The 14,359-nt window shown below is 38.6% G+C and overlaps 1 protein-coding gene across 1 annotated transcript in view; it reads right to left on the bottom strand.

Annotated features, from left to right (window-relative positions):
* Window positions 1-14,359, bottom strand: part of CSMD3 (CUB and Sushi multiple domains 3) — a 1,213,223-nt gene that overhangs the window by 918,940 nt on the left and 279,924 nt on the right. The window lies entirely within an intron of this gene.

The raw sequence follows: 14,359 nt of genomic DNA, 5'->3' as shown, positions 1-14,359 counted from the left end.
TAACAGATCAGTGTGATGGGGTGAGTTTTTCAGTGTGATGGTGTGAGGGTTATTTACTAAACACTGGATTATGTATGGGCATATTCCAGTGAAAATTGGCAAATTCCATAGAGAACAGCAATTCTTATATTTACTAAAGCCAAATCTGGCCGAAAATCGCCTGGTCCAAGCAAATCTGCAACAATCGCCTGAATGCATTCGGTGTCCTGATTAAGAACGATGCTCTTAACATCCAAGCATAATACAATGTATAGGATTCGGAATATTCACAAAGCACTGATTTAAAAAAAAAAAAAAATTGGATCTGAATGTATCCTGCAAATTGCTTGTTCACACATTATCATTCACTTGTTTCTTGCAGTAAATGATCATTTCAAGCATTATTTGCACACTGGTAGCGCTTGCAGCCAGCATGCAAATAGTTAAATAATACACGGCAGAGTGATGGTTAACCATGAGATGGTTGGCCAGTTCTTGACAATGCTGCCCACAGTAAAATAGTTTGGATTTTTAAACTGTATGTATTCCGAATCCTATACATTGTATTATGCTTGGATGTTAAGAGCATCGTTTTAATCAGGACACCGAATGCATTCAGGCGATTGTTGCAGATTTGCAGAGGACCAGCAACTCTGTCTTATATTGTTTCTATGAACTTTTATTTGCATACTTCCTGATTTTATAAGTGACTAAATCGCCTTTGAAGTATTCTTTTGGCTGCAGTTTGTGGATCTTCTTGCTGACCTGGATACCCTATTGGCTATCACTTGAGGAGGGATAATCACAACCCCCCATTTACATCGAGGGGAGGCACCCATAATACGCTTTACTTTTTGGAATATGTGAGTGCATATTAATCATCAGGTGTTTTAAAGTGTCTAGCAATATTTGCAATATTTGTTTTGTCCTCTATTGTAGGTACACTAGCAGTATCCCAAAATATCCTACCAATTATACAGTATTGTTATAAGGTTATCAGCTGGGAAATAACCTTGGGAAGCAGTGTACCAATCAGTTAAGTTTTTTGTGTTTTATCACTTTCTCTCACGGGTGTCCGTGTGTTTTTTTGTTGTATGTACACAGATATACCTGTCATTCCCGAGAGCCTGTAAGTGTTTTTAACCGTTGTGTCATTACTAATAAATTATCAATAGAAAACTCTATGTCTCCTATCTTTTGACTTTTGTAGATTTCAAGACAGAATCCAATACAGGAGACCACAATATGGTCAGATATTGTTGAAGAAGACCTTTATACCTATTTTCATATTGTACTATATAGGTTAGAAAAATACCAGCCTTGGATTATTCCTGCTATGTAGTAACTTTGAGAGCTGATACATTTCTGTAACAAGAAATTACTATTCATTTAATTAAAGACTTTCAGCATTTAACTGTTTTTAGATGCAAATATATATTTTTATGATTCATAAATAATCTGTTTATTTACAATTATTGGAATTGCATTTTATTCTTACTTGATAATCTGTATAATCTGTATTTTCTCAGTTCACTGTTAAGTTAACAGTACCCAACCTTTCCCAATTTGGGCAGCACTCCTCCTGTATATTCCTGCATTTTCACTTTACATGTTTACCAAGTTTTACATGTTTCTCGTGATATTTAGGATCTAGTATTCTTCTATTCGCAGTGCAATATTAAAGCCTACTGGAGCCATTTCAAATTATTGTTTTGTTTGTACATACTTCAGTATAAAACTTGCAGCTGGGATCTCAATCCTGTAACAAGTGAGAAATTTAAACATTCCAACCATGAAGAAGATAGCTGTGATAAATAGATTTGTGTGCCGATGGTTTTTATCACTAGCTTCATTATCATATCATAAAACGGACATGTCACCGAGGAGATGTTAATCAGTACAGCATATAAAGCTGTCTTAACGTTGTGTTAATAATTTTTAAAACTGCTCAGTAGTTTTTAATGGCAGATTTCAATCTGTCAAGGAGGATATTTAAAAACAGGTTAAAAGAGGCACACACAACATGGCATCTGCTCTCCTGAAATCTGTGGCTGTTAAAACACGTACAAATAAGGTATATTCAATCAATCTGGAAGAGCAAGTCAGGCGGATGCTGTAAAAATAGTGTTACCTTATTAAAAGACAGTGCTCCTTTTTTTTCTCAATGTATTCCTTTTATTTTGCATATTTAAATATTCAGGAGTTGTAAATCCCCAAAATAGTAGGTATGAAGCAGTGTAAACAGGTAATCACTGGCCATTCTATAGTGAAACATTGAAAAGATTACTAATCATGCAGAGTTGCTAGAGCATGCTGTTAACGGAACATTATAGGGTCATGAACACAAACATGTATTCCTGACCCTGTAGTGTAAAAATCAGAATTTAGGTTGTTTGCTTCTTAAGCCCCTTAAAAGATAATAAAACTTATCTTATTTCCAGCGCTACGTGGGTCCGCCAGTGCTGGCCCTGCCCAAGATCCGCCTCCTTGCTGACATCATCAGAATTTATGATTTCAGCCAATCCAATGTTTTTCCATAGGGAAAGCATTGGATTGGCTGAAATTAGCAAAGAGGGGGGATGAATGTCATTCCATGAATGTCATTCACAAAATTGCTGTACATGTGTTATGTTAGAGGACATAGAAATGCCTAAAATTTACATGGGGTACGTAAATATAGGATAATGTGAATAGGAACACTATCAAAATAAACAAAATAGCAACATCATTATCTTGTGTTTTGGAAGGAAACATATGTCATTAATATTTGGAGAAAATTAAATTTTCAAGCAGTGTGTCCTACAGTAATGCAGAGGAAATGAGTTAAAGGGAAGGAAATCCATAGGAAACAGAAAGTCAAATAATGTCATGTGCCTGCCTTTCACTGTTTAACCCCTTAAGGACCAAACTTACTGGAATAAAAGGGAATCATGACATGTCACACACGTCATGTGTCCTTAAGGGGTTAATGTGCATAGTGTATAACTGGCCTTGGGGAGGAAGTATGCCTCTTCAGCATAGTGAGGGTTACCACATGTTTGTAATGAACTGATTTTAACCTTTTTAACCCCTTAAGGACTGAGGCAGTTGTACAAGTTGTGATCAAAACAAAACATAAACAAAACTTTGAATGTGCACCATATGACTGTTCAGGCTTAATTCACCTCTTTCACATTATGTGCACCCACACTTATCATATATCATTTTGTTCAGGAGAAACAGGGCACATCAAATATTTGTATATCGAACATAATTTAAAATGAATAAAATATTTTTAAAAATTGAGAAATTAAGAAATTTTATTTTTTTTAGTTCTGCGTGGCATTTTAACTTTGAATATCACAATAATGTTAGCTGTTACTGCAATAAAGTACACATATTTGTATTCAGCAATGTCTCATGGGTAAAACAGTACCCCCAATGTACAGGTTTTATGGTGTTTTGGAAAGTTACAGGGTCAAATATAGCATTTATACACATTAAAATTTGCCAGACTTGTTATGCTACCTTTGAGACCAAATGGTAGCCCAGTAATGATAATTATCCCCATGATGGCATACCATTTGCAAAAGTAGACAACCCAAGGTACTACAAATGGGGTATGTCCAGTCTTTTTTAGTAGTCACAAACACTGGCCAAAGATAGCGTTCATATTTTTTGTGTGTGAAAAATGCAAAAAACTAAATTGAACGCTAATTTTGTCCAGTGTTTGTGACTACTAAAAAAGACTGGACATACCCCATTTGCAATACCTTGGGTTGTCTACTTTTGCAAATGGTATGCCATCATGGGGGTAATAATCATTCCTGGGCTACCATGTATATATATATATATTATTTTTATTTATTTATATATAGCTATATATATATATATATATATATATATATATATATATATATATATAGATACATATATGTATTTATAATGTCATTCTAAATGTATTTTGAATTTAATGTATATATATATATATATATATATATATATATATATATATATATATATATAAATATCAAAATACAGTTAGAATAAATTAAAATCGGTAAATATTTTTTTAAAATTTATTTGTATTATTTTTTTATTTTATTTCATTCATTTTTTTCAATGTATTTATTAATTATTTTTATTATATATATATATATATATATATATATATATATATATATATATATATATATATATAATGATCCTGATGGACTGAAACGTCGATTTGCTGTGTGCTATTAATAAAGACAAATAATTTTATTCAAAAAGCCCAGCGTGTGCCTTTCTTCATGGAGATATATATATATATATGATCAAAATACTTATTATTTAATTTAAAAACTGATTAATAACTTTTATTAACTTTTAAAAACTTTTTTACAGGCATGAGGGGGACAGCCTGACCTGAGAGCTCAGACAGTCCCCCTGCAAGCACTGCATAAGCCGGCTATTCCAACCATATGATCGCGAGGACCCGGTGATCACATGGCGGGGGGGGGGGGGGGACCCGGATCAGGCAGAGGGGGTCTGTCTGAGCTCCCAGGCAGACCCCAGGATCGCGACTGTTGGTGGTGGGGACCTGGTAAGTAGTAAGGATGGCCGGGACGTTCTATACCGCCCGCTGGCCTTTAGGACCGCCCCACAAAGGATGGCATAGAACGCCCACCATCCTTAAGATGTTAAATTTTGAGTTTTTATTTTATTTATTATCTATTTTATTTTTTTGAACATTTTGATATAAAACGCAAACCAAATGCTCCAGTTTTTCAATGGATTTACGTTTCAGAATCCACATACATGCCATTACTCGATCCTGTCTATTTTTAGTGGAAGACTGGACATTTAGTTCATAGCTTTGTTTTCTTGTACTTTCTCCTTAAATGCAAACAAGAATCAAAAATGTGATTTTTTTTTAATGAATACATTCATTCAATATCTGCATGTATCTGCATGTCTAGCTTTGAGTGTGTTGATGTATTGATTGGTTTTCCTTTTAATAAAATTGCCAGTAAATCGCCACTAATAAATAGTTGCATTGCCCAAACTGAAATCTGTTTGCAAAGAAACATAATTTTCAATGTCTATTAGACAAATCTAATTGTGTTAAAATCCAAATAAAGCATATTAGTAAAGGATTGCATGTTAATTAAATTTTAAAATGTTTAAAGCAATATAATATGGATATATGTGTGTAATGCTGCACAACTAATTATTAATTAGTGAGTGGAATTGTTTTATATATATATAGTCACTTTGGGTATCTGTGCTTTTTTTTTTTTTGCAAAGACCTGACATGGTGACATGTCCACTTGTGTAGAGATAGCTGAAGAGGGATCAGTTATAGAGATATAATTACCTGAATATAGCCTCCGGCAGTGTTGCTATCATCATGCCACCATAATTCTTCAGGTCCTTCATTTGATATGAGCTACCACCCCTACTGTACTCTTCTTACAAAGTACAAAACGGGGTCTATGGAGGATCCTGACAGACAGTGGGATCTTCCATAGATAATCTAACATGTGTGCAATATGGTTTATAAGCATATTTTGAACATTGCACATGCCTATTCCCATAAAAATGACACTGCGACCAACAGGTGATGGGACTTGACACAGATATTCTTCCTTTTGAATTGGCAATAACATATGAAAAAGTAGACTTTGTTCCATGTACATCTTTTGATTGTTTTAGAATTTTAACAAAATAGTTAAATATTCAAATTTTTATTTAAAAAAGGGGAAAAAAGCGACAGAGCAGCATTAAGAAACATAATTTTTGGAATGCATTTTAACAGTTTATTTATAATTTACATACTCAGTAGCCTTGGGATTTATTGGGTGATGATAGAGAGTTCTGGTGTTTGAAATAAACAGTTGAGTGTGAAATGCAGTTGTTACAGAAACTGAGAAAGTGCGACAGTAACGAAAGCAATTAGAGATAATGTGTTACTTTCTGTGTGAAATAAAGGGACAGTATACAGGGAAACATAATTTAGTAGCACTTGTGTTTGTCAAGAATAAAAAACAAATAAGTAATTTGTTTCTTTAGCTGGTTAGATGTGTAAATAAAAGCTAAAGCTAAATATAGAATAATTATATGAAATACACATATTGAGAACTTGAATTTCCTATCATTTTATGTACGTAGGCGTTGATGTTCAAACCAAGTATTTAGTTAAATAAATTAAACACTACAGTTTTGAAACATACATCATTATCACTGCTCCCTCAAAGCAGAATGATACCATAAAATATTAAAAAGACAACAACTATCACTAGTGTGTATATGTGAATCCCACAATGTACCCCTGGTTGTTAGAAGGACATCAATGCCTTATCCCCTAGCCCCGTACAAGCATGCAGTTCAAGACCCTAAGAAAGTCTTTAAACCCTAAGGAAGATATGGAATGTCATACATTTTAAATGTCATTAGACTTACATTTTTGATCCTGGAAAGATTCTGGACTCACTAAATACCTGGGGCTCCCCCAGGGGCGTATTAGCCGCGAGGCAAACAAGGCATTTGCCTTGGGCGGCATTTTCCAGGGGGCGGCAAAAAACGCCGCCCCCAAATGCCCAAGGCAAATGTCTTGTTAGCCTTGCGGCTAACAGACATGCTGGGCTGGTTGCTGGTTGCTGGGCGGCCGGCGAGGGAGCTCTTCCCCTGAGCTCTCTGCTCAGCTCCCTCGCGCGCAGCCCGCAGAGTGAGACTGGGAGCCGGAATATGACGTCATATTCCGGCTCCGCCTCCCAGCCTCACTCTGCGGGCGGCGCGCGAGGGAGCTGAGCGGAGAGCTCAGGGGAAGAGCTCCCTCGCCGGCCGCCCAGCCTGCCCGCCAGTGCCGTCCTGCAGCCACTTGACCACCAGGGAATTGGAGAACCCCCCCCACCCCCAGCATTCCCAAAGGTAGGGGGGGGGAGGGTGAGTAAATAAAAAAAAGTGTTAATGTGAGTGTGTGTGTGTGTCTCTGACTGTGTGTGTCTGATAGTGTGTGTGTGTGTGTGTCTGTTAGTGTGTGTGTGTGTGTCTGTTAGTGTGTGTGTGTCTGTTAGTGTGTGTGTGTGTGACTGTGTGTGTCTGACTGTGTGTCCGACAGTGTGTGTCTGACTGTGTGTCCGACAGTGTGTGTCTGTTAGTGTGTGTGTCTGTTAGTGTGTGTGTGTCCGACTGTGTGTGTTTGTTAGTGTGTGTGTCTCACTGTGTGTGTCTGTTAGTGTGTGTGTCTGTTAGTGTGTGTTTGTTAGTGTGTGTGTCTCACTGTGTGTGTCTGTTAGTGTGTGTGTGTCCGACTGTGTGTGTTTGTTAGTGTGTGTGTCTGACTGTGTGTGTTTGTTAGTGTGTGTGTGTGTGTCCAACTGTGTGTGTCTGTTAGTGTGTGTGTCCGACTGTGTGTGTTTGTTAGTGTGTGTGTCTGACTGTGTGTGTTTGTTAGTGTGTGTGTCCGACTGTGTGTGTTTGTTAGTGTGTGTGTGTCCGACTGCTAGTTAGTGTGTGTGTGCTCTCCGCTCAGCTCCCTCGCGCGCAGCCCGCAGAGTGAGACTGGGAGCCGGAATATGACGTCATATTCCGGCTCCGCCTCCCAGCCTCACTCTGCGGGCGGCGCGCGAGGGAGCTGAGCGGAGAGCTCAGGGGAAGAGCTCCCTCGCCGGCCGCCCAGCCTGCCCGCCAGTGCCGTCCTGCAGCCACTTGACCACCAGGGAATTGGAGAACCCCCCCCACCCCCAGCATTCCCAAAGGTAGGGGGGGGGAGGGTGAGTAAATAAAAAAAAGTGTTAATGTGAGTGTGTGTGTGTGTCTCTGACTGTGTGTGTCTGATAGTGTGTGTGTGTGTGTGTCTGTTAGTGTGTGTGTGTGTGTGTGTCTGTTAGTGTGTGTGTGTCTGTTAGTGTGTGTGTGTGTGACTGTGTGTGTCTGACTGTGTGTCCGACAGTGTGTGTCTGACTGTGTGTCCGACAGTGTGTGTCTGTTAGTGTGTGTGTCTGTTAGTGTGTGTGTGTCCGACTGTGTGTGTTTGTTAGTGTGTGTGTCTCACTGTGTGTGTCTGTTAGTGTGTGTGTCTGTTAGTGTGTGTTTGTTAGTGTGTGTGTCTCACTGTGTGTGTCTGTTAGTGTGTGTGTGTCCGACTGTGTGTGTTTGTTAGTGTGTGTGTCTGACTGTGTGTGTTTGTTAGTGTGTGTGTGTGTGTCCAACTGTGTGTGTCTGTTAGTGTGTGTGTCCGACTGTGTGTGTTTGTTAGTGTGTGTGTCTGACTGTGTGTGTTTGTTAGTGTGTGTGTCCGACTGTGTGTGTTTGTTAGTGTGTGTGTGTCCGACTGTGTGTGTTTGTTAGTGTGTGTGTCCGACTGTGTGTGTTTGTTAGTGTGTGTCTCACTGTGTGTGTCTGTTAGTGTGTGTGTGTCCGACTGTGTGTGTTTGTTAGTGTGTGTGTGTGTCCGACTGTGTGTGTTTGTTAGTGTGTGTGTGTGTGTCCGACTGTGTGTGTCCGACTGTGTGTGTCTGTTAGCTAGTGTATGCGTATCTGTCAATGAATGTGTGTGTATTTAGAAGGCGGGGCAGGGGGGGAAGGGTTGGGTGGGGGTGGCGCGCGTGCGCGCGGGGGGGGGTGTCTGAGTTTTGTACTGCCTAGGGCAGCACAAAACCAAGATACACCACTGGGCTCCCCTTTGTAAGTTCGGAGCAGATTTAGTGGCTCCATGCTGACCAATCAGCTGTATGCAATGCTCATGCTTTCACAGTGCAGAATGTGTAAGCTTACCAAGTAACATATCAAATTCAGAAAGCTTCACGTTTTAAAATGGTATATAATGTATCCATTGAATTTGCTCTCACATATCTTCAATGTGGATCTCTGACAGGTCTCTAGAGTGGTCTCTACAGTGGATTTATTAGGAATCATGTCAGTTACATATGCAACATAATCAATTACTCAGTCTTCTGTTTGGACTTATTTAAAGATGTCAAGCACTTAATTTAAATTCATAAACTATCAATGCACATAGACATGAAACACATGTAAACATACATAAACAATTAAGGAATAGAAGATAATACTATAAGTAAGTTTTTATACAGTAGGTTTCTACAATTCCTACAATATGGGGGATTATTTATACTATGCAATAGGTTTGTAGTCCTTTTCAAAATGCAAAGAGCGATAATTATTTTTGAGAAAGGAATTTCACATTACATATTAATGATGATTACTGATTTCCATATATTTGGACAAAGAAAAGAAACAGTGCTTAGGTCAACGCGTTTCGCACAGTCAATTAAGTCTTTCGGTCTTTAAAAAGTATCACTAGGTAATGTGCTGAATACAATGTATGTGACTTGGCTTGTAGGCATGTGTTCCTGATAGGTGATGCTACTTTAAAATCTCAAGGGGCAAATAAAGGATAAAAGTATTGTAATATGACATCACACACGGAAGTCATATAACCACAACTCTGACCACTGTTTTTTCAGATATAGAGAAGAGAGAGCCTATCCCGTGGCATCTGAGAGAAGAGATAGCTTATCTAGTGGCATCTGAGTCAACAATAGCAAAGCAAGCTGCATGTTTAAAAGTACTTGGAGATTAACCATATAAAAAGTATTAAAAAACGAATGTCAATGTACTCACGCTGCACAGAAAGGGGCAAGCTCACAATAAGGGGTTTAGGGACAACACACTCAATTGATATTGTGCAATTAATAAGGATAAGAAAATAGAATGCATTAATTGTGATACAACTTTTTTATGCAGATTCAGAAAAGAAAGCGCATAATAAATGAAAGCCTAGAATTATAAGCTTGAAAAAAAGATAATTCCACATAACTGAGAAAAGACACTCCAAGACCCAAGCGTTACCATTCAGTTTATTCATCAATTGACATGATGTTTTTGATACTTTGAAAACTTTGAAGAGATGTTGAAGTGTTTTTCATCAGTGGCAGAATAATTTAAGCCTTTATAATTTATTATGCTATACAAAGCACAAAAAAAGCTTTTTATTAAGTTTTTATATACACTTTTCAATTTTGAAAACAGAGCAAAGATGTTAGAAAAGCAATGGGTTTCAATCACTTAACAATCAGTTTAAATCCAGTCTGCACAATTTTGACTAAATTAGCTGACTTTTCCAAATATTGCATATTATACAATCAGTGTTATACTATACTACAATCAGTACCTGAAACGTGGCTTTTTTTTTGTGATATTAGAAAAAATACTTTTTGAAACATGTTCAGCCATCAGAGTGTTCTTATTAGAAATGACTATATGAGGAAATTGACTAGTAATAACAATTTATCTTCACACAATTCCTTGATTTGGGATCTAGAATTATAACATAATGGATAGGCTGAGTTCAGAGGCAGAATGGTTGGTTGAGCCAACAACAGGCACCGGGTGGAGTCCTTGATATGCTGCATTGCAAAGTTTTTTTCTTCCTTGTTTGTTTAATGTTTTGTATTACATATAGCATAAAATGACCATGTAGGTTAGCTGCCTTACAGGGTTACTCCAACTACCATAATCACAACAGCACACTGTAGTGGATGTGATGGTAAGAGTATCCATCCCCTTTCCATAATAATTGGTTTGCCCTCTTACCTAGTCTTTCCAGGTGCCAGGTCTACTCTTTAGGCAGGTTTACAACATACAACTTCTGTCAATCTCACCGCTCATTCACTGGAGAGCATCAGCAGATCACTCTAAGCCTATGAATGAGTGTTCTTCGATTGACATTTGCACAGAACTGACATTAGTCAGCCCAGAACTCTTGTTGTGGGCTGGCCGATGACACCTCATGATGCTGTAATCTAGATAACTAGGATGTAGGCCATATAAACAGTGCTCCTTAAGTACTTTTTTGTCAGCTGTCCAGGACTTAAAACAATGAAATAAATAAAATATATATATATATATATATATATATATATATATATATATATATATATATATATATAAAATGTTCAAAGTCTGGCACTCTACCTTTAAATAGATTCCAATGAAAAAAAGCCTCGGTGCTGCAGAGCGTGGATATGTATGCAGATAGTAGATAGAGCACTCCAGAGGTCTTGTTTAAGATTATTTATTCGGTGTAGAAAAATCAACGTTTCGACCCTCAGGTCTTTATCAAGATAAAGACCTGAGGGTCGAAACGTTGATTTTTCTACACCGAATAAATAATCTTAAACAAGACCTCTGGAGTGCTCTATCTACTATCTGCATATATATATATATATATATATATATATATATATATATATATATATATATATATATATATATATATATATATAGGAAATAATAAATCAGAGCACTCCAAAGGACTTGATGAAAAAAGTTTTATCTGTGTGTAAGAAGATCGACGTTTCGACCCGCAGGTCTTTATCAAGATAACATCAAATATAAAATGGTGTCTTTATATAACAAAAGTAATTAACAGGAAATTACTTACCCCAATGTGACCGTGATGCCCCACCATCATGTGTAGCCGCTGTGTGGTGATTATAATGTGACGTGTAGCATGCGTCGCAAGGTGATGACGTGAGGAGTGTGTGTCCAATGAAAATGGTGAATGGGCGTCATGTACCTATGGCAACCGCCATTAAGTGCGCATGCGTGACAATGTGAAATACGGAACATTTAAAAACATAGGAAGACGATCTAATAGCTATTAATGAATGAAAAACTATATAAAGTAATTGTATCCCAGCCTGGATATGATCAACTAATGCATGTCTAATATGTTAACGTAAAAAATGCGCCACCCATAGAGATTGTGGAGGAGCGTCATGTAACCATGGAAACCTCCTTTGCGTGCGCATCCGTGGAGAGATATAAAGCTCTCGAAGGGACATAAAAGAAAAATCTAACATATATATACGAAAAATATACTAACAGTGTCTCGTCCTGCATTAATCAATAATACATACCGAAGTGATAATAAATCAAGTGAATGTGACTAATGTGGCATGATAAGGATATGTGAGAGTGAAAAAATGAGATGAGGGTAGGAAGGAGAAAGTGTGTGAGGTCCTGACAATACAGGAAAATGAAGAGTGCTAAAAGTGAAGAACGGGCAAGCTAAAATATGTGTAATAGTGGAACTCCACATGGTGACACCAGATCGTGTGTGTAAACAGAGTAGGGGAAAGAAGCGGACAAAAAAGAAATGGGTAGGGATCGCCAACAAATGCTCCTTAGATTGGATGCTTATTGTTGTAGAGGAAGTCAGAAATGAATTAATCTTTACAAAAGACTCCATCAACAAATTCGAGATGACACATACATCCACTCTGACGGCAGCTACCTCCACCCAATATATGGTCAAACTTCACAGCCTAGACAATCCACCCGACCACCTTTTTTTCCCCAGGACCAACACACCAACGATCCACCTGGATTCAACACAAGAAGGAGAAAAGAATCAAGAGACCCAAAAACACGAGACGAGGACAGAGGGGCAAGATATACAGGCACTCGATCCAACAGAAAGATTTGACCCCCATTTTTAATCTCTCGTCCAAGACGTTGAACCCGGATCATATTAAGGTCCTTTCAAAAGGACTCACTTTTGTCCCCACTCCGAAACCCGACATATTCAAAACGGATGTCGATCTATATAAGATGGAACGGACTCTCAACCTACAAACATTCAAACAGGACAACCACCTCTCATCTAAACATCATTTTCGACTTAAAAGCATATGGGAACCCAAGACCCTACATCCTTCTATTAAGGCGTTTTCTAACTTAGTCAGAAATGACATACATCACATCTTTTTGGAGCCTAGACCCACCTCGCCTAATCTTACACACATGGAATACAAGGCCCTTAAAGACCTTGCAGGCGACACCAATATTACTATTAGACCGGCCGACAAGGGAGGTTCTATCGTTATACAGAACTACACATCATATCGTACAGAGATCCTCAGACAATTATCTGATCAAACCACCTACCAACGAATCACGTTTGACCCAACCAACACCATCATGGGTAAATTACAAGTATTAGTCACTAGAGGCGTGGAAGCAGGATGGATTGATGAACAGACCGCCAAATTTCTTATAGATCCACATCCCAATATCCCGGTGTTATACACCTTGCCTAAGGTCCACAAAGACCTCAACAATCCTCCTGGCCGACCCATTGTTTCCGCCAGACGTGGCATATTAGAACCATTGGCGAAGTTCATTGACCACCACTGTAAAACACCCTCCTTACTTATACCAACATGCCTCAAGAATACACAGGATCTCCTCACCCACCTCGGACAAATTTCTCTTCCGGAAGGACCCATCACCCTCGCTACTGTAGACGTTAAAAACCTCTACACTATAATACCCCATTCAGAGGGGTTAGAGGCTATGAGACAAATTTTGATCCATTCAGATCAATATCAGGGACCACCCATCAAGTATCTTTTGGAATGTTTAGAATTCACTTTGACCAACAATTATTTTAGCTTTGAGAAGAATTTTTATGTTCAACAAACAGGGACTGCCATGGGATCGGCCATAGCGCCCAATTACGCTAACAGCTACATGTATGCTTATGAGCAACAACATATCTTATCAAACTACCAGTCCAACATTATATCTTATTTTAGATATGTGGATGATATCCTGATATTGTGGTCAGGCTCCTCTTCATCCTTTGACAGCATGATCCAGGATCTAAACAATATAGACTCTCCTGTACGTCTGAGTCACTGTAGTGACACTAACAGGATCCAATTTCTTGACGTAGAGTTATATCGAACACAGAATTCTATAGGATACACCCTATACAAAAAGACGTCCAATCGCAATACAGTGCTACATGCCACCAGCTTCCATCCAGGTGCGCTTAAGAGATCCCTCCCGATCTCTCAGTTCCTTAGAGTATTGCGGAACAATTCAGATCCAGACAACATCAAAGACCAAATGGAAACCATGCAACAATCTTTTTTACAGAGGGGGTACTCGCCCCATATACTCAAACGATCACTACAGAGAGCCACTGAGATCTTTCATCAATCTCTGCCTAAAACCTCCACGTCTCCACAAGATCCAGCAGTCATCACATTACCATTCTTGTACCATACAGCAAGCGATCAGATTGCGAAGGTGATTCGAAATAGATGGGACCTATTGGCTGCAGACCCTACATTGCACCCCACATTCTCTCACCCTCCCCGGATTGCTTTCAGACGCAACCGCAACTTGAGCGACATTCTGGTAAAAAGTGATTATACCAACCAATACGAGACCAAAAAAGGATACACGAAGATGGGTTGCTTCAAATGCACTAACTGTGTCACTTGTGGACACATGCTTACAGGTCCATCATTCGCCCATCCACACTCAGGAAAACGATATCTTATTAGACATCACATCACCTGCCTTACGGATCACGTGGTTT

This window comes from Pelobates fuscus, chromosome 4 (genome assembly GCF_036172605.1).
Source record: "Pelobates fuscus isolate aPelFus1 chromosome 4, aPelFus1.pri, whole genome shotgun sequence".
Taxonomy (NCBI): domain Eukaryota; kingdom Metazoa; phylum Chordata; class Amphibia; order Anura; family Pelobatidae; genus Pelobates; species Pelobates fuscus.
Note: the sequence above shows the minus strand (reverse complement) of the source record. Positions and strands in the feature narration are given on the sequence as shown.